This window comes from Rhinatrema bivittatum, chromosome 17 (assembly GCF_901001135.1).
Source record: "Rhinatrema bivittatum chromosome 17, aRhiBiv1.1, whole genome shotgun sequence".
Classification (NCBI taxonomy): Eukaryota; Metazoa; Chordata; class Amphibia; order Gymnophiona; family Rhinatrematidae; genus Rhinatrema; species Rhinatrema bivittatum.
Window position 1 is genome coordinate 18,545,328 of NC_042631.1, and position 23,877 is coordinate 18,569,204.

A 23,877-nucleotide genomic window follows, 5' to 3' on the forward strand; every position below is an offset into this window, starting at 1 on the left:
TTAGTACCCTTGAGAGAATCATGGGGGTATCCTGCACGGAGCGGCAGTTATTACCATAAGAAGCTTGCTGAGCAGACTGGATGAACCATCTGGTCCTTTTCTGCCATCATTACCATGTTACTGTGTTATGAAAGAGTGATTGAATTATGAATGTTCATGAAGGGCACACAAACAGTTGAAGCCTCAGTGGTTGACGCTACTACTCATAAGTTTCAGACTGGAGCTACTTGAACCCATTTCCATGTGCTACTGTGAGTCCCATCTACGTATGTGCTATGATAGCAGAATCAGTAAGTTAAATAAGAACATATAAAAGGTGCCACGCAGAGACAGACCAATGGTCCATTGAGCCCAGCATCTCGTTTTAGACACTGGCCAGTTTGGGCTACCTGGTAAAACCTGGCACATCCTAATAGGACAGCCCATTCCCTATTGCTCTCTCCCAGAGCTATGAAGTGGAGACTCCCAATTCTATCTGGCCAATAATTGTAGGCCAAAATCACATCATTTTGGAATCAAGGTTCATCAGTAGTCGACAACAGGGAATTTTAAAGTTACACTCTTCGGTGCAGCTTATCAAACTTAGAGACCAACAAGTAGTGATAAGATCACCAAAATATTACATTATTAGTAAAATGATTATTTATTTGATTTCATTATATTTGCCTTTTGGCACTTCAAAGTGGATTACATTCAGGTATTGTAGGCATTTTCCTATCCCTAGAGGGCTCACAATCTAATACTAATTTCTGGCAAATTAATAGTATCCCATATATTTCACAGCACTGCATTAGACACACAGAATTCTACCGTAGATGATATTAGTAGGTAAGCATTTTTTTTTCTACGTTGGTAATCACAGTTATGAAGTCATGCAGCAGAGTCTGGTTACTAAAAGCTGCTGCCCTTGTAATATTTTATACATGTGTTCTGCTTTGATTTCCTATCATGCAGCACATTCAAGTTCTTATCTAATATTTAAAGTCCTGAATTATAATTGGACAATCTTATCTGAGGAAACGTCCAAACCTACACCTTCCTGGCTACTCAAACCTATATATGGAGAGGACTACTAGCTGTCCTGTGTTTTCATTCAGTTAGACTGCACGGCAGGGCCTTCTCTGGGGTTTTGTTGTTTTTTTCTGCCTCTGGGCCTTCACCCTCTAGACTAGAGATCAGAACTTGTATTTTTCTGCTCTCCCAAAGATCCTAGGCAAAACACCATAACTAAGTTGTCTGTTCCTTTTTAAGTTTGCTGCAATTTTTTTTAAACAGTTTTACCAAGACTAATTAATAATCCTATAATAGGTGCTGAAATGGAGATTGACTGCCAGCAGATGCACACAACATGACAGCAATGGCATGGATTTCCAAAATCAACCAAATTCTTCAGACACACTGTAAGACCTCCTGGCAGCTGTTAAGAAAAACAAACAAATCATGAACTAGTGTACTAACAGGACCATCAAAATGCTGTGCCATGTTGAGTAAAATGACGGGATATTTTTCTGCTTGTGCAGGCAATCAAAGCTGGGCTGAACAGTACAGGAAATATCTGTTAATGCTTCTTCCCTTAGAGTCACATTGTACAGCAACTATCTATAGCTGTTTTGCAACTGCACCAATGCAGTGGTCCGCTAACTCTAAAGAAAGTAATACCTAGTAAAAGAACTAAAGATTTGGAAACCTTTAGTCTTGAGGGTAACCAAGACTAAATTGTTTTTGTAACAATTGTGCTATAGGTGCAGAACAAGGAGAAAATTTTAAAACAGATCTTTGTACCAGCGGAACATCCTCAAAAATGAAACCTACCAAGTCTAATATTAGAAGTGGTTCTCAATATAAGTTTTGCATTTAAAGACAAGTGCTGACAAAAAAAACCAGACAAGCGAATCCCTATCAAAATACACATACCCAGGAAAGCGACCACATCTTTTTCCATCCGAGACAGGATTGATCACATGCTTGCAGCTAGAATGTGGATGCTTGCTGCTCCCTGCTATAGAAAGACATTCCAATGTGGTACATCACATTCAGAAGCAGCGTTGCAAGTGAGTCGGAATAATCAGAATCAGTGTTCCTATACTATACTTGTCCAACTTTTTTCTGACTTGAACTGTCTTGACGTAACCGGTGGTCCCATTGGTGGCACTACCATTGATCTCTGGTTGTTGCCATTACAACATACATTCAAGAGACGCAGTGGGCTGACCGGACGCGATGGGGACACTAATCGAACTGGTCGCATTGGTGCAAACCTTGTGAGTATGTTTTAATCGCAGGATTTGCACCAATAAATCGAAGCAATTTTGCACAAGTAGTTTTGCTTTGATTATAGGCCCTGGAGAAAATGCCTGCAAAGGTTTACGTCTGCTTTTGCTGGCCAAAACAACATGCCTAACCCCATCCATGGGAATACCTCCACAGAATGCAGATATAAGTGCACATAGGATGGAAAAATCTGTCATTTTACCTGACTAGAGAATGGGCAATTTTCAAAAATTACTTTTCTATAGGTAAGCTTTTTTTAATTGCTACTGGCCTGACTTCCAGATTTGTTGCTATCCTATAGGCAGACAATGATGGTGGCAAACCTGATTAAAAAAAAAAAAAGGAAGAACAGCTGTTCATATGCACAGCTTATTGCAGGGCCAGCAGAAAGGAAGAGAGGCATGCGGAGACAGCAACTCAGGAGGTAATGCTAGAAACACATGGAGGAGTAGGGGGCTGAAGCATGGTTCTTGCCTGCAGCAGAGGCCAAGGGGATCCCACCGCCAGGCCTCTGGTGCAGAAAAGAGCCACTAATCCGGCATAGTATACAAAAAAAAAAAAAGATTTGCCTACCCTTACAATGAGGCGCAAGATACTAATGGGCATCATCCAAGAGAAAGACCTTGGGATGATCATATCCGATGATCTGAAGGTAGCAAAATAATATGCTAAGGCAGTGGCCAGAGCCAGAGGAATGTTAGGGAGCATAGAGAGAGCTACAACTAGCAAAAAATAAAAATGACAGCAAAGCTGGTGGCATCTTGCAGACTAACAGATTTATTGAGGCATAAACGTTCAAGGACATGAGTCCATTTAAGCAGATACATCTGACAAAGTGAACTCTTGTCCACAAAAGCTTACGCTTCAATAAATCTGTTAGTTATAAGGTACCATCCTTGTTGTCATTATTGCTATTATAGACTAGCATGGCCACCCCTCTGGAAGTTTTGTCAACAGAAAAAAGGAGGAGATGAGGCCTCTGTACAGGTAGCTGGTGAGACTTGACCTAGATATTATGCCCAAAATTTCCAAAAGGATATAGACAGGCTGGAGATGGTTCAGAGAAAGGCTACCAAAATGGTGCAGGGTCAAAACCAAGAGTCATACGAGATGAGACATAGGGATCTAAAGATGGATTCCCTAAAAGAGAAGAGAGACAAGGGAATATGAGAGAGACATTCCATAGTGAGGTGTTGTCATCTGTTTCGTTTCATGCACACGAATGTCTATAGTACACAGTACACCAAGGATCCCTAGTCTCAAAAAAAATAAAAAATCAAAGCAAAGGGAAAGCCAGAGATCCACTGAGGTTCATGGCATTGCGCTAGGAATCAGACTGGGCAGACTAGGTGGGTCCAACCACCCTTATCTGCCATTAGCCAGATCTCAGAGAGAGCCAGTGTTTGAGTCTCACAGCCCAGGTCTGGTGCTGCAATGTCTAGGCTGAGCTGGGTTTGGGGGGGCAAAGAAAGAATGAATTGGGGGGAAAACCCTTCTGGGTAGTTGTGAACAAAGGGTTACGGAGCCTTTCCCGATACAGGTTGGTTCCAACTGATCTGGACACCCAAAAAGGAGTAGAAAACTGCCGGGCAAAAACAAACCAAAACAAAACAGAGTTGTGGGTATGTTGGCAAAGCTATAAATAGAATGTAAATTTTGATGTTATTTTTGCACTTAAAAGCGGTCTCCAAAAAAACAGCAGGCGCCCTATCTGTGACCATCTCATCCTATACACCTCTGACTAGCAGACAATATCTGCAAACACAGATCCCATTCGGTCTAAATAGTACTGCTGTCTGTGTCTTCTAGGCTTTCCTGAGACACAGTCTGCTCTCCTCAAAAGGCAGCCGATGTTCTCATTCTTTATTCTTGGCATGAATGTATCCAGCTGTGCACTAGAAGGGGAGGGAAGAAGGCGGCGGATTCCTCGTGGATAGTTTCATGAGAATTCGTGCACCTTCATTTAATTTATTGGTAAAGTCAGAGTACATCATGGGTCTTTTGCACTTTTTTTTTTTTCGGGAGGGATGGGATGTTTTGTACATGATTTGCAAAGCTTTCATCAATAACCAAAGCTTCGGGACAGAGATCATTATGTACCATATGCCATCTTTATGGCTCTCTTAAACGGCTTCTTAACATTCCATTGTGCTGCAGTGGTCAGTTACAGCACGCATAGCATTCTCTGCATTACTGAGCAATAAGGTAACCAGAGCTCCACGTTTGGAGCTTCAAAACAGCTATGTAATGCTATCTGAGCCTATCTGCTCCCAAGGTAAGGTCTCGTGTGCAGAGCAAAGCTCTTCGGCATTTCATGCTCATGTCATGCAAACATGTCGTGGTGTCTCTCATACATCATTCCAGAAAAGTGCCACAGGCCTTATCAAAATTTCTATTTTCTATTGCTGAAAAGCATACATCCCCTGCCAGAACATGCAAGAGCCATGCCATACATCTGGTATGTTACACAGCAAGGCTCATCCTCCCCATCTTTGTCAGAGTTCTACTGAGCTTCCACACAGTGACTTCACAGACATCTGGGCTACATTCATTTCTTATGCAGGTTTCCAAATACTAGAGAGGAGAGGGACCTTTGCAAAAGTGAAAAAAAATACATTTCAGCTAAGTGAAGATCTAAATCTTAGATGTCTGTCGCCGCAGGTCTACGCTGGTCAAGATGAACGCGTTCTGCATCCAGTTTTAGAAAGATTACTTCACAGTCATCTGAGCTGTCACTGTCTTCTCTCTCCCTTCAGCTCCTCTCATGCAGCAAACCAGGAACAAAGCAAGAAATATCTGGTAACATGCTTCGCTGGCCGTGCTTTAAATATGCTGCAAATAACAGCTTGCTGCTACTGTGAAGAATGACCTTTATAAACCAGAGATACGGATTCGTTTTTTGAGGGGGGAGAGGGGAACTTGCCTTTTACAAATGGCATAATTATGTTTTCTGATGAAACCAAAACTTTATCTATGTAAATAAGGAGGTTAAAAAAACTCCCAGAAACACAAGTAATAATTGTAGTTACAGGGAGGGTCATTTTCCAACAAATGGATTTATCTGCATAAATCCACTTTAAAAATCTGTGGGCGTGGGCAAAAGCCTGCGTAGAGTAGGTGCAGAAAGCACACGCGTAAATCTCAAGCCTGCCGTAGATCTACCCTTCCTACCAATAACGCCTATTTACTATGCATGTAAAAGTATGCGCATAATTGCGTCTGCGCACAAAACTAGCTTTCATGTATGCACATTAACTCTATAGGTCTATTAGGTGGAGTAAACCGATTGCTATCAATCAGTAATTTTGACTGATGAACAAATGATCTTGTTTAATGTGCTTGTTATTTATTTATATTGAACTTTTATATACCGACGTTCGTGTAAAAAATACAAATCACACCGGTTTACAATGAAACTAATTGTCGCATGAGAGCATTACAAAGCTTTTCTCTTGTCATTGTAGACTAACTGAAGTGTTATGTATGTTATTTTTTTCTGCCTGTTTCTTTTCCTTGTATTAATGTTTATATAAATACTTCTATTTCCATTTCAAGATTTTCTGACTTATAGTTTAATTGAAACAAAAAAAAAAAAAAAAAAAAGGTGTAAGCCTGGCAAATGCAGAGATGCAAACCAAACCGATAGAAACATGGAAACGTGATGGCAGAAAGAGACCGCTTCTTGTCTACCCACCCACAAAAACAATGCATCTCTACCACGCCCTCAGAGATCCCCTGTGCTTGTCAGAGTGTAAGTCCTTTGGGCTGTGGCGAGATTGGTACTCTTTGGCTGGTGAACCAGCTAGGCCCTCACCGACAGCAGGCAGCCATGCTCAGGCAGGGGCAAGCACTAGGCTTCACCTTGTACTGATTCAGCCTCTTCCTCTGCAGGCTGAGCCCTTGGGTTCTGAGGCTGGCAGGAGTTAGGAGAGGGTCCCGTAGAGCATGGACTTGGTTGGTCAATTATTATTATTAATTGGCCTTGGTTGGCCAATTATTAATTGGCCAACCAAGGCCAATTTAATTTAATCTCACAACAGCATTCTGCACCAATTGAATAATATGCAATAAACTGGCAGCCCCACATACAGGCCATTACGATAGTAACCAAGGCCAAGGTCAGTGCAGGCAAAGTCAGAATCCAGGCCAGGATCAGGTAACCCAGAAGATAGTCTGAGGGGGCAGGGGCAAGAGCTGGGAGAGACAAGTACTGGAACAGGGCAAGGTAAGGAGCAGGACATGAACAAGCGGCACTGTACTGAGAAATACCAGCATCGCTGGCCATGGTGGGGACATTGGTGTGTACTGGTTGGTAGAAGAAGCTACCGTTTGGAGCCAGGAGAGGCTGGAAAGTGCATCCAAAACCACAGGATGATATAACAACTTTAAATAAAGTTATCGGGCCTACAGTTGAGTTGGAAAACTTTCAGACTACTTGGGGGCTTACTTCTGGATAGTTTGATGATATGAACACTAAGGAGGCTGTGGAATGGTAGGTACAAGACATTTGCTGCTGTTTATTACAGGGTTGCTAAGAACATAAGAACATGCCATACTGGGTCAGACCAAGGGTCCATCAAGTCCAGAATCCTGTTTCCAACAGTGGCCAATCCAGACCATAAGAACCTGGCAAGTACCCAAAAAATCCACTTAAAACTGTTGCCATTAGAAATAAATGTAAATTAGTCTCATGGTTTAAGCACAATTTAATTCAGCAAAGACAAACTCTCTCTGGGAAGAATGGAAAAACAACTGGTGTAAACATCTTGATGATAGTAAGAAAGATTTATATCTGATGGTGTTAAAAAAACAAACAAACTATAAAAACTGTTTCCAATAAGGTAGAATTAAGTGTACTAATAAGGTCCAAGGGTCACTCGGTTGGCTCCAAGAATTGTTTCACACTTTAAAAAAAAAAAAGAATCTAGTGAAGAAAACAGAAATAATCAATAGTGCAACTGGGGGAGGTAATCATTTATTTTGAAGAGAAGATAGCTCAACTGCAATCTGTGTTTGTGAAATATAATCGTGTTTTTGAAGTAGAATCAAAAATCATGGATTTAGCTATCGTTTAGTGCCACCTCAAACCGATGTCTTGGGAGGATATTAAAAAAGCAGTTAACTCATTTACAATTATATCCTTGCCCTTTCTGGGCAATACTTGGACTAAAAGATACTTTATGCGGATTGATAGCTCAAATTATAGTTAAATTATTCGATCAAAGAATTAAAAATGGACAACAGATCCATATAAAAGAATCCTACACTTTTGGGCATTGTTAAGAGTCACTGCCCTATATCAAACCTCCTCTTGTTGGGCAAACTTCTGGAGAAATGTGTAACTTCTCAAATGGCTTGAGGAGTATCTGGAAGACAAAAACATTTTGGATGTCCAACAGCAGGAATTTGGAAAGGACCATTGGACAGAAACCTTATTAATATCACTGTAGGATTCTTTACATCGCAGCATGGGCAGAAGTGAATCCAGTATCCTTGCTTAGTTAAGAGATATCCTTGGCTTTTGATGCAGTTTGTTATGAAATTATGCTTAGGCGTCTTTGGTTTTGCAGAACGGGTGGATCTACACTTGCGTGGTTTTACTTCCTTTCTAACAGAAAGTTAACGGAGGATTCAGATTGGAGGTAAGGGTTCATCCTGGAAGGCAATAGTCTTCAGGGGCTCCCCAGGCGTCTGCTTTATCATCTGTTTCGCAATATCTATCTTCAACCCCTTGGAGGGTTGCTGGCTTTGTTAAGCATACTTTATTTAATCTATGTAGATGATATACAGATTTTTCATTCCTTGTTACTCTGATGGAACACTTCCAGTAGTTCTGTTTAGGAACTGTTTTCAAACCATAAATAACTGGGTGTTTGAAAATGAACGTGTTTTCAATACTCAGAAAACAGTTATTCTCTGGATTGGAAGGAATGCCCTGCCAGGGAATGTAACTTAAGTAGCTCTTGCTGATGACTTATGAGGGGAGATTGAAGAATCTAAATATGTATACCCTGGAGGAAAGGAGGAGCAGAGGTGATATGATACAGACTTTCAGATACTTAAAAGGTTTTAATGATCCAAAGACAACGACAAACCTTTTCTGTTGCAAAAAGATCAGCAGAACCAGGAGTCACGATTTAAAACTCCAGGGAGGAAGACTCAGAATCAATGTCAGGAAGTATTTCTTCACGGAGAGGGTGGTGGATGCCTGGAACGCCCTTCCGGAGGAAGTGGTGAAGACCAAAACTGTAAAGGATTTCAAAGAGGCATGTGATAAACACTGTGGATCCATAAAGTCTAGAGGATGTGAATGAAGAGAAGAGGCATGGGGGTGGCTTGCGGGAATGATGGCTACTACCTGGAGATGAATATCCATATTCAATAAACATACACACGGTTAATGCGACTCCAACATTGCTCTATGCTTCAACGGCAAGAGGAAATGTGAAAAAAAAAAAAAGGATTTGCATCCACAAAAAAGCAGGGGAGTAGCTTGCTTGATACGGCAGTTACTACCCCAAACCAAATAAGCCTGATACTTCACTTTCAATGATATCCAGCATAGTTCTCTGCTTCAATGGCAGGGGGAATGATGAAAAGATTATTTATATTCGGACAACCACCAACAAGGACTGAGTTGCACAGGCTGGATAAACATGCGTGGGAGTAACTTGCTATGACGGCGGTTACTACCCCTAAACAATTAGCTAGATACTTCACTTAGATGCAGCTCCAGCACTGCTAACTACATCGATGGCGGGGGTGGAAGGGAAATAGAACAAAAAAGTCACTTACAAGGGACAAAAGTAACATAAGTATGGGGAAGAAAAAAAAAGTGAAAGCTTGCTAGGCAGACTGGATGGACCGTTTGGTCTTCTTCTGCCGTCATTTCTATATTTCTATGTTATTTTACCTATTACAGTTGAAACTAGAAATCTAGTTAAGACAGTGTTTTTAAAGCTATACATGTAGGTGATTAAAATATTTAACTACTGAAGATTTTAGAACAGTCTTGCAAGTGTTAGTAATTAGTCAACTAGACTATCGTAATGGCCTATATGTGGGGCTGCCAGTTTATTGCATATTATTCAATTGGTGCAGAATGCTGTTGTGAGATTTCTTCCTGGCACTAGAATAAGAGACAGTATCACACCAAAGCTGGGAGAACTTCACTGGCTCCTGATACAGTGGCGAGTTCAATTTAAGGTACTTGTGTCGATTCACAACCTCTTTATAGTTTGAGTAAGCTATTAGGCAAAGCTCAGATCATTTGCTGAGATCACCTGACCAAAGCCCCCGCTTAGAACTCTGGATTGGTGAGTTATACATTTTTTAAAATATATAAGCTTCAGGAGACAAGGTCTAGAGCATTATGTTGGGCCTGTCTTTTAGAATACGCTACTGATTGAGCTTAGAGAGGAAGTGGACTTGAAAAGCTTTACAAAAAGGTTAAAAGCATTCTACTTCAGGCAGGCAGATCAGTAATAGTATTGGTTTTGATAATTTTTAATTGTGCTGCTTATTAATGTTTTTGCTAGTTTTATATTTGGTAGTTTTATTATGTTATTGACTGATTGTGTTTTATGTTGTATTTCACGTGAATTATGAATGTTATCTTTGAAATCTACTTTGAACAATTTATTGGAGGTAGTGGAATATAAAAAAAAACAAATACAAAAACCAGCAACTTCAGCTCTGCAGGTATGAGTCACAGCAGCAGTGTCCTGCATTTTATCTGCAGCAGGGGTGAGAGAAATGGGGCAAGGAAAAGAACGGTGGATGAGGTGAGAAAGCAGGGGGGAAAGGGAGGAGGGTGGGGAGAAAGGGGTGAGAAAAGAGAGGGAAGGAATGAAAGTGTCTGGAGGGTATCTGAGTGGGAGAGAGTGTGCCACCCCGTTTCCCAGCATTTGAAATAACCGAAAGGGCCAGGCATGGCCCCTACTCAGCACACTCTTAGGGGTACCCATCTTGGGTGATTTGAAATGACCCATGTAACCTTTTTCGATGAAAGGTTTGGGGACACTGGTGTAATGGACGTCAGCACCTGAAGGAATCTTCATGATTTGATATTTTTACTATACTAAGTGTGATTTTAACCAGTAAACTGAGTTGATACAAAACCACCTCATAAAAGCAATAAGATGATCTCCCATTTTACGTGACTTAGCTAAGAAAGGCCTGTTTAAACACATTGTGTAAATGCCTATAACGTCACATGTACAAACCATTTGCAACCAAAAGGTACCTGTCTCCTCTTTAAGTTTACAAATCCAATACAGTTGGGATACTAGGATGCTTCCTGCAGATGAAATGAGGACATAGATTACTTTATTCCTGTTTCAGAAGTGACCTGTGTGTCTGATCTGCATCTGAAGGGTGAGTGAAGAACACTGCTTGGGTGTGAACCAGTTCATCACAGGAAAAGATGTGCTACCTTCTCCTTTCCCCAATTACACCATATACGATGTCACCATCATCTGCTCTGAGCATTAATCTTCTGAAGTATATGCACCTGACTGAATGGCAGCAAAAGGTGTCCGTGCGCAGACAGCAGCAGATACATATCTTACTAAACACTGCAATACTGCTTTATTTGTACAATTGATGAAGGACTAAAAATCATGGTTATTTCCTGCACCACATTAATTTAACAAGAATTTTCTCATAGTAAGAGAAACCCTTCAGTCAGTAGGGCCACAACCCTGTTGGTGGTCAATTTTCAAAGGGTTTAGTCAGCTGACATTCGGGCTGATACAGAAAACTTCGCGGGAGAGCCGGCGAGCACCCAGACCACTCTCCTGAGCGAGCGATTCAGGAAGCCCCGGTATGCAAATTAGGTCCTGTGGTAAAAAGGAGGTGCTAGGGACACTAGCGCGCCCCTAGTGCCTTTTTGACAGATGTGGTGGCTGTCAGCGGGTTTGACAGCCGACACTTAATTTTACCAGTTTTGGTTGTCGAACCCGCTGACAGCCATGGGTTCGGAAAATGGACGCCGGCAAAATTGAGCGCCAGACTTCCAACCCGCGGGCAGATTTTTTATTTTATCATCATCTTTGGGGCCTCCGACTTAATATCACTATGATAGTAAGTTGGAGGGTGTACAGAAAAGCAGTTTTTTCTTTTCTGTACACTTTCCCGGTGCCGGTCGAAATTAACTCCTGCCTTTGGCAGGCATTAATTTCTGAAAGTAAAATGTGCGGCTTGCATGTTGCGAGCGCTATTAGTTTCGGGGGTGTTGGACGTGAGTTTTCCATGCGCTATTATCCCTTACTGTATAAGGGGTAAAAGTAGCGCGTGGAGAACGCGCATCCAAATGGGGGCTAACGGTGCGCTCGGCCTGAGCGCACTTTACTGCATCGGCCCGTTTGGGAGGTAGGCACCTAAATTTGCCCCTTTGAAAACTGACTGGGGATGAGCTAATTCAGGAGCATATTTTCACTAGCCCCCTAGATTTAGGTACCTAGAAAGTGGGCAGTTGTAAGGATGGAGTTAGAGCCAGGAGAAAATGGTAGATGCTTAGCACTGGCTTTCAGCATAGGCACCTAACTTGGGATAGTAAATCGTGACAAATTAATTGCATTTCTAAATTTTGGTTCCTAAATATGACTGAAAATTCTTCTAAATTTAGGAAGTCAGTATATTTTGAAAACTAACTCCCTTGAATATGAAAGTTCTACCATATGGAGGAGTAGCTGAGTGGTTAGAGCAGTGCGTGGTAAACCAGTGAAGTGAGAATTCAGATCCCACTATCTCAAATACAAACATCATGTGCCCTCTGGAAATAGTGAAATGCCTTGAATCTATTCTGCTCTGAAGTGCCAGAAAGCAGAATAATAATTATTTGGCAACTCTATTATTGGACTAGAAGTTATTTAAATCTGAGAAATTATCCTAGGATATGAAAGTTATTCATGGCCTTTGCAAAAATGCCTACCCAGCTGCAGAAATAAAAAGCAAATAATTAAAATGCGTAAAGCATAGCACAAAATATTTATTACAAGATTTGGACTGAATTCACAAAGTTAGTGTGAGCAACATTTCCCCAAATCTATTATGATTTCAGCTCATTTTACTTAGCAAACAGCTCCAGAGGCCACTAAAAAAAAATCAAATCCTGCCTCTGCGCGTCAGTAAACTAAATAACAAAGTGAAAAAAAAAATCACTTACAACATACTTTGATCCATTGCTGAGAATGAGTTCTCTCTCTCATCTTAGATTTTATATCCATTTTAAACATTTCTTGGGACTGTTCCAAATATTGTGAAAGATGATTAGCAAAAAGTACCTGACAACTATTGTTTTGGGATAACCTTTCCGGTGAACATACAATCTCTGCTACGAGTGCTGTGTATGCTTGCTAGAACTTTCCGGATGATGGCAGGGGTATTTGTTTGGTGAGGGAGTTATGTGTCAGGGCACATCTTCCAGTGAAATATAAACAACAATAATATCCCCCTTTAGGATCTAGCACTATCTTTTATCCAAACAGGATCCCAGAGTTATTTACAACAATTTTCTCCAAGGAAGATGCACACACCTGCTTCTAGGGTGGACACCAGGATAGTTTTTCCTTTGTATGGTAGATAATATTTGAAGTGAGGATGACCACTGTATGCATTTGAGAAAGACCTGGAGCTCCTGGTTCAGCTTTTAAATACCTGAAGACATGATTTTAACTGAAATTTAGCCAGAATACAACTGGGCTGTTGCTTAGCTTTTATTTTGCAAGTAGAGAGTGGAGTTTTAGTAGGCTGAGATACGCAGCAGAAATTTGCATTAAGGAGACTTTGGGGGATTTTGTAAGCTTTGTTACCCTAAAGAGACAGATTATAGAGCCCTCCCTATCTTTTTCAATGTAATTAGCTACCAAGCATGCAAAGAGAACTCTGATAATCCCTATCCATGCCCTCACTTGGATAGCATCAAAGCACAAGCAAATGCTTATACATCTACACTGTCATTTTCAAAGCCATTTCCAGGGGTAAAACTGTGCTTTATCCATGGAAATGGGCTTTTGAAAATTGCCTGTTGCATCTCTGCATTAGCTTTCAGCTGCAGTAGGGGGAGGTATTCCCAGGGAAGTGGCTGGGGTCTGCACTTACGCTTGTGCTTTTTGCATTTCCAAAAGCATGCATGTAATTTTTCTCAGAAGAATGACTCGAACAAATTAGCAGGTGTCAATGCGTGTGGGTGGTTTTTATGGGATATTTTCAGAAGGGAAAAAGGTACACGTGCTTTCACTTTTACACCAACGCAGGCACTTTTAGAATTCTTCCCTGCACCCCCTACTGAAGGAAACATGACATGTTTGAATACGTAATACAGTGGGGATAGGAGGTCAGATTTCTTTTTTTTAATTATTTTAATGGTCATTACGTCCCCTCTTCAGCTTAGATAAGTTGATGCAGGCAAGAACCATAAGCAGACTGCGTATCTTGTCTGCTATGCAGAAGGATTTGAATAGCATTCAATATGTCTGACACCATGCTTTACTTTTGTGTACCCCTATTCAATCCTCTTTGGAAGATGAGATAAAAGGGCATGGTAAGCACAGCAAACCATGAGAGATTGAAATAACTGTATTAGAAGCCTCAGAGAAGTACATCAATCAACATACTTCCCTTGTTACTGTCTTCGACACACCACATATCTAATGTTATTTATTGTTTCTTGCTATTATTTATGCTTATTCCTTTTATTAATACTGATGACAGATTATTGCCATTAACACTGTTTATACTCATTACTGTTATTCTGTTATGTTACATTTCTCTAATCGTTCTCTGTACCTGACAAAAGGAAATGCCTTGCTTCCTGCACCTTCAAGTTACAATGTAAACTGATGCGATATGTAAATCAAACACCGGTATATAAAAATAAATAAATATTAGATGACATTATCTGCTTTATCCACAAAGGCTGTCAGTAAAGAACATTAACAAACAATTGTAAAGAATGAAGACCATGTGTAGGGTAAAATATCTTTGAAAATAAGAGCATGAGGACCATATTATTTAGGGTCCATTCTCTCTCTATGGGGCGGGGAGAAGGAAAAGCTTAGTAAATCTGGCTATTATGCTGTATATACACTGCTTAGTCCAATTTTAGTTGTAACTTGTGGTTTATAACTTTTTAACAAATAATAAGTTATTAGTGTCTGAAATGAAACAGGGTTTGTTGGATGAGATAGTGACACTATTTTAGTGGGTTCACCATGTTCAGGTTTTACTGGCTTGCTCATCTTTGGACTTGATAATATTTAAAAGTTGATCAATACCCTACAATCACCAGATCAGTTTCTATGCATCCGTTTTAACCATAACCCTAACGTATGTTCCCAAAAAAGTCAGATTTATTAAGGGACCTGGATATTTCCTTTTTATTGTAAACCTCTTGAAAATCCTGTTTCTTCTTATGGTCTTTTAATGTCCAGTTAATTCTTCTCAGCCAGAGAGGTAAGTGCAGGGCTCCGGCCGTTACTTTAGAATGATAGCACATGAGCTAAACAGCCTGGAATGAGTTAACTTGCACACATGGGAGGAAGGGCTGGGCACTGGGAAACAGTGGGTGGGTGGTATTAAGCTCCTATAGTTTGAATGTTCCTAAAAACTGGGAGTGACATCAGCTGACATGATATAAGAGCTTCCTCGTTCTCTCCCAGGGGGTATATATTAAAGGTGCAAGTAAGGAGGCTCGTAAACAATTCTATTCATTGGCAAACAGTGTCAGCTGCTGAGAAATACAAAGTGGGACTTAAACTATAAAGCAATACTTGGTGAGTACAATATTATTCATTAGGTTTTCTACATATATGCATGAGAAAATGGCTTTACTAGCATTTGATAACTCATGCAATTAAGTTTAGTTATTAATAATTTGTCTCTCTATATATAAATGAACAAGTTTAAGGTTAATGAACCAGGCTGTGCTATTATTTTATAATATAAAAAGCATCCTATTACAAATGATAAATGGAATCGCCTTCAAACCCTTTTTCACTTGTTTCTAACAATTATTATGACTATGTACGAACAGCAAAATCAACCGTGCATGTATAGAGCAAGCCAAACAAAGCTAAACATGCTGGGTAACAGAATAAAAAAAAGACCTAAGAAACCGGGATGGACAATACCTTTTTGGACAAACTACTGTCAACTATGTAAAAGCTGAAAAACCAAAATGTGTATGGGGGAAAAAAAGAAACTTTGTTAACCTCAACCTCTTTCCTCTGACAACATATTATATCATTTCTTTTTCTACAGCTACCATGATATTCAGAAGTGATATTGCAAAGCTTGCAGTCATCTTCTGTGGTGTGTGTTTCTTTGCAACATGTGTGGGAAAGCCAGTCAGGTGAGTACACTAATTCACGCTCATTTTTAGAATGGCTTGATCGTCTGGATGGATGTACCTTGATTTTCCTTGCTTCCCTACAGGAAAAGATCAGTAAGTGAAATGCAGTTCATGCACAATCTGGGGAAGCACAGACATGCTGCAGAGAGGCAAGAATGGCTGGAGCGGAAACTGCTGGATGTGCGCCCTGCCTCGGCCAGGGCCCCAGTGGGCGCACAGACTGAAGCCTTGGATAGCAAGACCCAGAGACCCAAACGGAAGGAGGAGAAGTGGAGGGAAATTAAAACCAGGAGGTTATTCCCAGAACAAATGCAAGGACTTCAGAAGAAATTCCTCCGAGACCTTGACAAGGTTTATATAGGTATACCTTCAAAAGGGAGTTCTCACTGAAAAGAGGTACACTGTGTGTCTGCCTGCTTGCCAGTTTATTTTGATGAGTGCTTTCATTAACAAGGCCTATTATTTTTAGTTTTTAAGAATTCTTGGGTTCTCAAAATTTTAGTTTTGAATTTGTATTAAATATTTGCCTGGAATCCAAATGTACCAATACCTTAAAGGTTTTGTTGCTGGCTGTTAAACAGCTGCTTTAAAAGAACTTAAACATGCATCCCTGTTAATGCCAGATCATTGTTATTTGCAGAGTGTGTTTATACACCCTGCACTAGACAATGGGGCCAGTTTAAAATCCATGCAAGTGCTCTCTCGGCTGAATTTATTGAAAATGAGAATACAGCCGAGATGCCCTAGCTGCACATCGGCAATGTCTACAATTAGCACTAGCAGTGCATGACCTCCGTTAGTCTGATGTGGATATCTTCATTCCGATGCAATGCCGCATCAAAAATGAAAATCTGTGCTTGATCTTCTGCTCCTATTAATTTCCATCCTTGCAGAAAAAGCAATCAGAACAATTACTTTAAAAGATTTTTCACCTGGATTTCAGAGTTCAAAACGAGCTCTAGGAATTCAAAAATAAAACAATGCAGTTTATTTTATTTTGAATGTTTATAAAGCACGCTTATAGGAGGAGCAAAAAAAACAAACAACTCATAGTCAAGTACACATTATCAGTGTGAGGTTTCCAAGAATGGAGATCAAAATATGAGGCTGAGGTCAAAGAACTGGGAGGACCAAAAAAAAAAGAAAGGAGGGAGAAATCAAGTAAATGGTTTAAAAAAAAAAAGGGGGGGGGGAATAGTGCAGGTGGAAGGTAGAAGCTGTTTCAATAGGGATTGAAGGAAGCGGAGATGAAATTTAGCTTGATGATGGGGGGGGGGGGGGGGGGGGGGGGGGGGGGAACAGAGCGGAGATGCTAAGAGGCAGTACACAGAGAAGAATGAATGAAAGAAGATAGGAAAGAGCAGACCCTATAAGAATGGAGAAGGTAATAAGAAATGTTAGCTGGACGTGGAGGTCAAGAAGCCATCCCAAAATTGTGAAGGAGGGAGTGAGTAAAGAGCTGACAGGAAGTTGTGCAGAAATAAGGAAGATCAGCAATGTGTGTTGGAAAGAAAAAGGCATTAGCCAGCAAAAGAGAGGAAAAGGAGGAGAAATGTTAAAATACAGAAAATACTCATAAAATGAAAACACTAAGATGTGGCAACAGATAGAACTGTGCGACAGAAAGGACAAAAGGAATCATCATGACAATGTCCACGTTTTTGACAGACAAGAAGCAGGTACTGTAAAGTAGGCTGAAGATTAGAGGCGACAAAATGGGAGAGGAACAACCCTGCAAAGTAGATGAGATTGGTCTTAGCCAGGATCAGTCAGAGGTGCGATCAGACAACCAAGTGAAGGGACAGGGGAGGCAAGGAGAGATCTGAGAAGTGCACAGGAACGAGGAAGGGCAGGACCAAGAAGAGTGAGGTGCCAGAGTAACAATGACATGAAAAATCATAGAGCAATTAGCTGAGGAAGAGAGTATAAGGGGGGACCTAAAAATTGAATTATGAGGAATTCTAACCAAGAAGGAATAGGAGGAAGGTGATGTTGAAGGACATACGGAAAGGGAGGTGCGGTTTGCATTGAACCAGACTAAAGGAAAGCCACGTAATCTAAGTGGTGTTCAAACTGGTCCTCAGCACCCTCCTAACCAGATAGGTTTTCAGGATATTCCTAATAAATATGCATGATCTATAGTCGCATGCATGGCCTCCAACATATGGAAATATATTTCATATATATTCATTAGGGCAGTGGTTCTCAATCCAGTCCTCAGGACACACCTAGCCAGTTAGGCTTTCAAGATATCCACAATGAATATGCATGAGGTATATTTGTGTGTACTGCCTCTATTGTATGCAAATCTGTCTTATGCATATTCATTGTGGATAAATCTGATTTGCTAGGTGTGTCCCGAGGACTGGATTGAGAACCCCTGCATTAGGGATGTCCTTAAAATCAGACTGGCTCTGGGCAGGACCGTGGGCCATTTGAGCATCACTTCTAATCAAAAGGGAAGCGATAGAGCAAGTGAGATGGAGCAAGAGGAAATTTGCATGTGAACAGCTTTTTCAAATATTTTAGACACAAGTTAGGTGAGAGATAGCTTCATAGCTAACAGAACAGCAGGGCCAAGACAGAGTTACTATAAAGTTTAGGGCTTGTTTAAAAATATCAGGAAATTTTCCAGAGAGTGAAAGGAATTGAGACGTGTAATAGGTAGGAATTAGATGTAAGAAGGAGAGGGGGGGAAACGATAGGTGGTCAAAAGTCAAGGGCACAGGCATTATCGTGTGAGGAGGTGATTAAGAGGATAATCTAGAGAAGTTAAACAAAATGTACCACCCAGTGTCAGTGTTCCCATGTCCTCCTCCGCCCCCCCCCCCCCCTCACCTGGACATGTCCTGAAACTTTGGTGTGGACAGGATGCCAAACACAAGTTATGAGATCTGTGCCTGTCTCCCTAATATCATAAGCCTTTTTTTCCTTCAGAAACTAACTCTCCTGTAAGCACACATGGGGAGATTGGTAAATGAACAGAAAATGAGGCCCCTTGTTCTGTTAACAAGGAAAGTACGTCACCTGTGGCTGAAATGCTGCTAATTTATGATTTATCTATTTAAAAATTTTCAAAGCACATATATTTATTTTAAAAACACTGTAAAATTAAAATGTAAAACAAATGACTTTGTTTTACAGAATTGTATTTTAACTACTTCTGCTAGTTTAAAAAGCACTTTTAATATGTATTTTGTTAGTATATTTTTGTACATAATTTATAATTTTGTAAAACCTCTTTTTATTGCCTTTGTCCCAGTCACATGTTTATTAATAAAATGAAAGTATAGATTTCTTTGGAATTGCAGTAAAAATTGAACTGTTTAGCTCCTTGATCTGCCTGTCATGGTTTACAAATGAAATTTTTGATTAGCAGTATCATAACAGCAACAAATAAACAAATATTGTAAACTATATATATGAAATTAACTGTTTTCCTTCCTTCTGTTTCCAATAAAATGTCCCCCATTCCCCACCTTGGTAGGCGGTGTGAAAATGATTTTTTTTCTTGTGGCATTTTGCCTGCATTGTGCTTATTTTGTTTCTTAAGCTGTGCTTGACCCTTGTTTCAGGCAGGATTCCTGCAATAATAATTTGATTTTTGAAATGAATAGAAATATCCACCCATGATATGGGTACTACCCTGTGAAACAGAGGTTTCCTGGATTGTTGCCACAGATCAAGAATGCACAATCCAAAAAAAGAGAATTAAACTGTACAAAGCCCCTGTGAACAGAATCATGAAAGTGCCACCCAATTGATAATGTTTTTGCCCACCTCTGACTTGATCCATTTACGGATGATGTGCAACTAGCCGACTGCTTGCACCCTTCTAAGCAGGCACCTATCATTGCCCATGTCCAACTTTTTCTCAATCATTGCACCAAAAGTGATTGTCTCAAATACTCTGTCCAAAATTCATAGGGGCTTTTATTTTGAAAGGATTCATTGTCTACCCTATTACCAGACAATCTGTTCAAGGCAGATAACAATCAAATAAAATACACAACAGCAAAACAATCAATATAATTAATAAGACATTCAAAAAAAATCAATAATTAAAAGCCTTGCCATATAACTGAGCCTTTAAAGCTTTCCTAAAGCACTTATAGTCTGCTTGTAGCCGCAAATTCCCAGAAGACTGAAGGAAGGCATGAGAACGTGAACATTGAAACCTAGCTGATATGACTGCAGGAAGAATCAGAAGTTGCTGCTTGGGCTTATAGTGGCTGATGAAATAAGGCACACTTGGCACGGTGCATTGGCTTGCCTGCACTTGTGCACAAATGTTGTTGCCAATGCGGTAAGGAGTTTTGCGCACACATCAATGTGTGTGCAGGTTAGCACCCTGCGCTGTAAATTTAATAGTAACGAGGGCATTAGCTATCACCTCATTACAGAGAGGTGTGTAGGCTTAACTCATGTTCCGTTTATGCTGGAAATTTTATTCCTGCTCAGTGATGGAATAAAGTTTCCAGCACTAGTATAAGGGGTTGAGCGATGGGTGGCCAGAGCATCTCTGATGTGTGTGAATCCATGTGCTCCCTCTCTCTTATTTTCTTTTCTTGCAAGAGTAGAAACAAAAACATCACTAAAAAAGGAGAAGAGAAAGCATGGTTTGCAAAGAGCAGAAGGAAATAAGCGGTGTGGGGAAGTGGCAGCTCGGGCATGGTGGCCTCTTTATAAGGATCTCTGGTCCCAGGGAGAGCCGCCCCTCGGCCGCGATAGCTACGGCTGGTGGTGCTCATGCTCCAGTGCTCCTCCTCTCAGAGCTTTTGCAATGCACACCAGGTGCCGTTGCAGGATCTCAGGTACCATTTTTTCCTCCACTAGCTCCAAGGGGAAGGCATTCCACCCTTTCCATGAAAAAAAAAAAGATTTTCTGAAGTTGGTCCTGTCTCCAGCCCCTTGGAGCTTCATACCTCGCCCCCACCTAGTTCCTAATCCACTTCCCAGAGGTGAAGTGAAATTTTTGTAACAGGCCAACACATATTATGGGGGAACAGGATCACATGAGCTCATTTGTTGCTATTTTGAATTTGGCGCCTCCTCCTGCACCCCACCCCCCGCTTCCTATTGGTAACATTGGATGGTGCAGGCTAACAAACCTGCAGGGGAAAGGGGGAGGGAGTTAGTGAAGGGTGATGGATCAGGACACTGAGGCCCCTTGAGGTTGGACTGGGTGTAATTGAAGCATGAAGTCTGCTTGATGTGGGACTCGGCGTGCGGGAAGGATCAGGGCCCTTGATTTTAAACTTGGGAAGAGGGAAATAACAGAAATTTTCAACTCTGCATTTAATGCACATTCATATTTGCATTATGTTAACATGCTTTATTTAGTACATTAACCAATACGGGGGTCATTTACTAAGCATTTTCCCCATAGACATAGAATGGAAGAAAAGCCTTAGTCAATAACCCCGTGTTTGCTATTCTCTACCTTCCTATTGCTCACGTTATTTATAAATTACCCATAAGTATAAATTTCCTTAGTCTTTATGAGGAAATAAGAATTATATCAGAATTAGGCTGATGGCACAAAATCAGTAGCTCCTAAACTTTTTTCCATTAAGGTCCCTCTTTGTGTCCAACAAAACTTTCTGGATACCTATCAGTTTTCCCCATAGGGGGGTCCACAGAGTCTATGGGGACTGCAAAATTCAGGCTTCCAATGGCAACTGCTCCCCCTTGCCTTTCTAAATTTCCATTGGGCTCCCTACTCACCAAGCATATGAAGAAGCTTCTATTGTTTGAGGCATGGCGAAGTTTCTTTTTCCATTGTTGCACTATAAAGGATTTGTTGAGGTTGCTGCTTCAGTTTTTGTCTGTGCATTTCAATTTGTACTTTATGGTCTTTTTATTCTGTATTTGGTGACAGTCTGTCTATGCTCTGCATGAATGACTGAGGTGAGGTATTTAGTTAATATGCAGTTTCTGCATAGCGATTTATAGCAACCTGACTTGTTTTGTTTTCCTAATAGGATGTGCATTGGTGTTTTAAGGCCTGGAGCCAAATTTGCAGTGTTGCATTTTCATGGTTAGGATTCTTATTGTTTTTAAGGATGGCAGTTACTGTTTCAGCATGGGAGGTTTGTACTGGAATTGTAGTTCGGTTTATTTATGGCTTTCTGAGGGCCAAGAACCAAATCCAACACACTTTACAGAAGGTCTGATAACATATGGGCTCCAAGTGTCTTTTGCAGGGGTTCCTCATTGCATCACAGCAGTAGTATGCACATCTATCTCATGCATATTCATTGTGAATAGCCTGAAACCCTGACTGATTAGGAGTGCCCCGAGGACTGGGTTGAGAAGCTCTGTCTACAATTAGGATGAAATGTTTTCTAGTAGCAAGAAACATTACAGATGTCTTAGCCATCCCATTAGCATGTATGTCTCTTGAAAAGGTTTGTAACCATAACTGGCACTTCCCTCAGGTCACACCCAGTCCCAGCCCCACTCCCTTCCACTCTGATTCACCTATCCCCACCCCTATGCACTCCACTATTCCACTTCCTTTTTGTTTACAAATTAAGCCCTGGCTATTCCAAGTTGGGTCATAAACAGGAACCAAAGATTTGTGCACCTTAGGTTCAAAGTAAGGGAGTAGCCCAGATGTAAACGGCTGCAAAATGAACACAATACAAAGATGGTAAATTATAGCTTGTAAGAAAAGGTAAGCAGGAATATAAAGCTGTTGAAATCTAATAGTTTACTAACATGTTCCTTACAGATGACTATTCAGTTAGTAAGAAATTTTGCATCTATGTGCATTGCTTCAGTGAAGAAGCAAAACTACCACTACTTAAAAATAATTTTTTTTTTAAACCTTTATTTATCAAAATGCTGGGGGCAGTCTTTATTAACAGCACACACTAGTGAGGATTAAGAGTATTGGCTACTATGGAATACCAAATATTGCCAGAAACACAAATTAGTAAAGGCTGGAAGATATGATAGGACCTATTTCAAAACTGTTTTTTTTTTTGTTTTTTTTTAAAGAAAGGTTTATGATGGGACTTGCTTTCACTTAACAGAATGGAGGAATAGCCAAGTGGTTAGAGCAGCAAGCTGAGAACCAGACAAGTCAGGATAACACTCCTTAAAACCTTGGGTACAAACATATGGCATCATTTACTAAAGGTTTTCTCCCATTTTGTGTCTCTGGGAAAAATGGGTAGTAAATAGGGCCCTTCGAATGTAAGCCTTTTGTGAACAGGGAAATACCTGCAGTACCTGGTACATGAATTGTCACAAAAGGTGGAATATAAATTAAACGATCTCACAATGCAAATTTGGAAATATTTCCATCTACAAATGTAAATATAAGTTCCTCCAGGGGGCACTTTTTCCTATTATTTTTTGTAAAATGCACGGTCTTCCATTTCAGAAAGCTATAACACAGCCTCCGCTACTACTGATCATACTATATTTATTTATTTAACAGCTTTTCTATATCGACATTAAAGTACACATCATATCGGTTTACATAATAACAAAAGGTGGAAACTACAATTAACAGGGGATTGGGGAGGGACAACTGAAAGAAATCCAATGGCGGAAGCTGTATAAGCTAAGAGAAGGAGAGAAATGGGATAGAGTTAACAAGAATAACTAGTTTAAAAATTTGCTTGATTTACAGATGGGCTGGGGAGATAACAGGGCTATAGGGTAGTTTATAAGGGTTTAGCGGGTTTACTGTGTATTTAGTTTGAAAGGGCTAGAGAAGGGCAGAAGGGAGGGTGAAAAGGTGTTAATCCGGGCAGGCCTGGTGAAAAAGCCAGGTTTTTATACGTATAAGAGAGAGCCCTTTCTCAAGAGAGCTTACAGTCCTGCTAAGGCGCACAGACAATTTTTTTTCCAAACGTGAAATACTTTTAAAAGGAAGCTTAAGTAAAACCTGGCCATAAACATTCTTGGCACCCTCCCCCTGTTTTTCTGGTGCTACGGGTTGAGCCTGCCTCAGAGACGCGGGAGGTGCAGCAGACCCACCCCGGCCTGTTAGCAGCTGTCATACCTCGCGGAACAGCAGAAAGTAACAGACGAGGTGTGCAAAGTAACCACAAACAACCCCCCCCCCCCGCCAAAAAAATAATACAAGCGCCAAGCAAACCCACAACTTCTTTGTTGACCTTTTTAATGACTCCCCCCGCCGGCGACTATGGCGCCCCTTCCTCGCCTCTGTCCGTTGGCCGCTGGGCGGCGTAGCTGCCAAGCCTGACTCTGTCCACGCGCGCCACCAGGGGCAG

General features: G+C 40.7%; 2 long non-coding RNA genes across 3 annotated transcripts; one reads left to right on the forward strand and one right to left on the reverse strand.

Moving 5' to 3' along the window:
- Positions 1 to 321: 321 nt before the first annotated feature.
- Positions 322 to 23,861, reverse strand: LOC115079533. 2 transcript variants are annotated; one of them, XR_003853313.1, is made up of 3 exons: positions 23,761 to 23,861; positions 1,915 to 3,411; positions 322 to 1,417 (listed from the first exon to the last, which is right to left on the reverse strand). It is a non-coding gene; the product is annotated as an uncharacterized LOC115079533 (long non-coding RNA). The 2 variants fall into 2 exon arrangements; XR_003853314.1 differs by lacking the exon at positions 23,761 to 23,861 and adding an exon at positions 8,367 to 8,427.
- On the forward strand, positions 14,894 to 15,626 carry LOC115079534. The gene is made up of 2 exons (XR_003853315.1): positions 14,894 to 15,047; positions 15,535 to 15,626. It is a non-coding gene; the product is annotated as an uncharacterized LOC115079534 (long non-coding RNA).
- Positions 23,862 to 23,877: the final 16 nt, after the last annotated feature.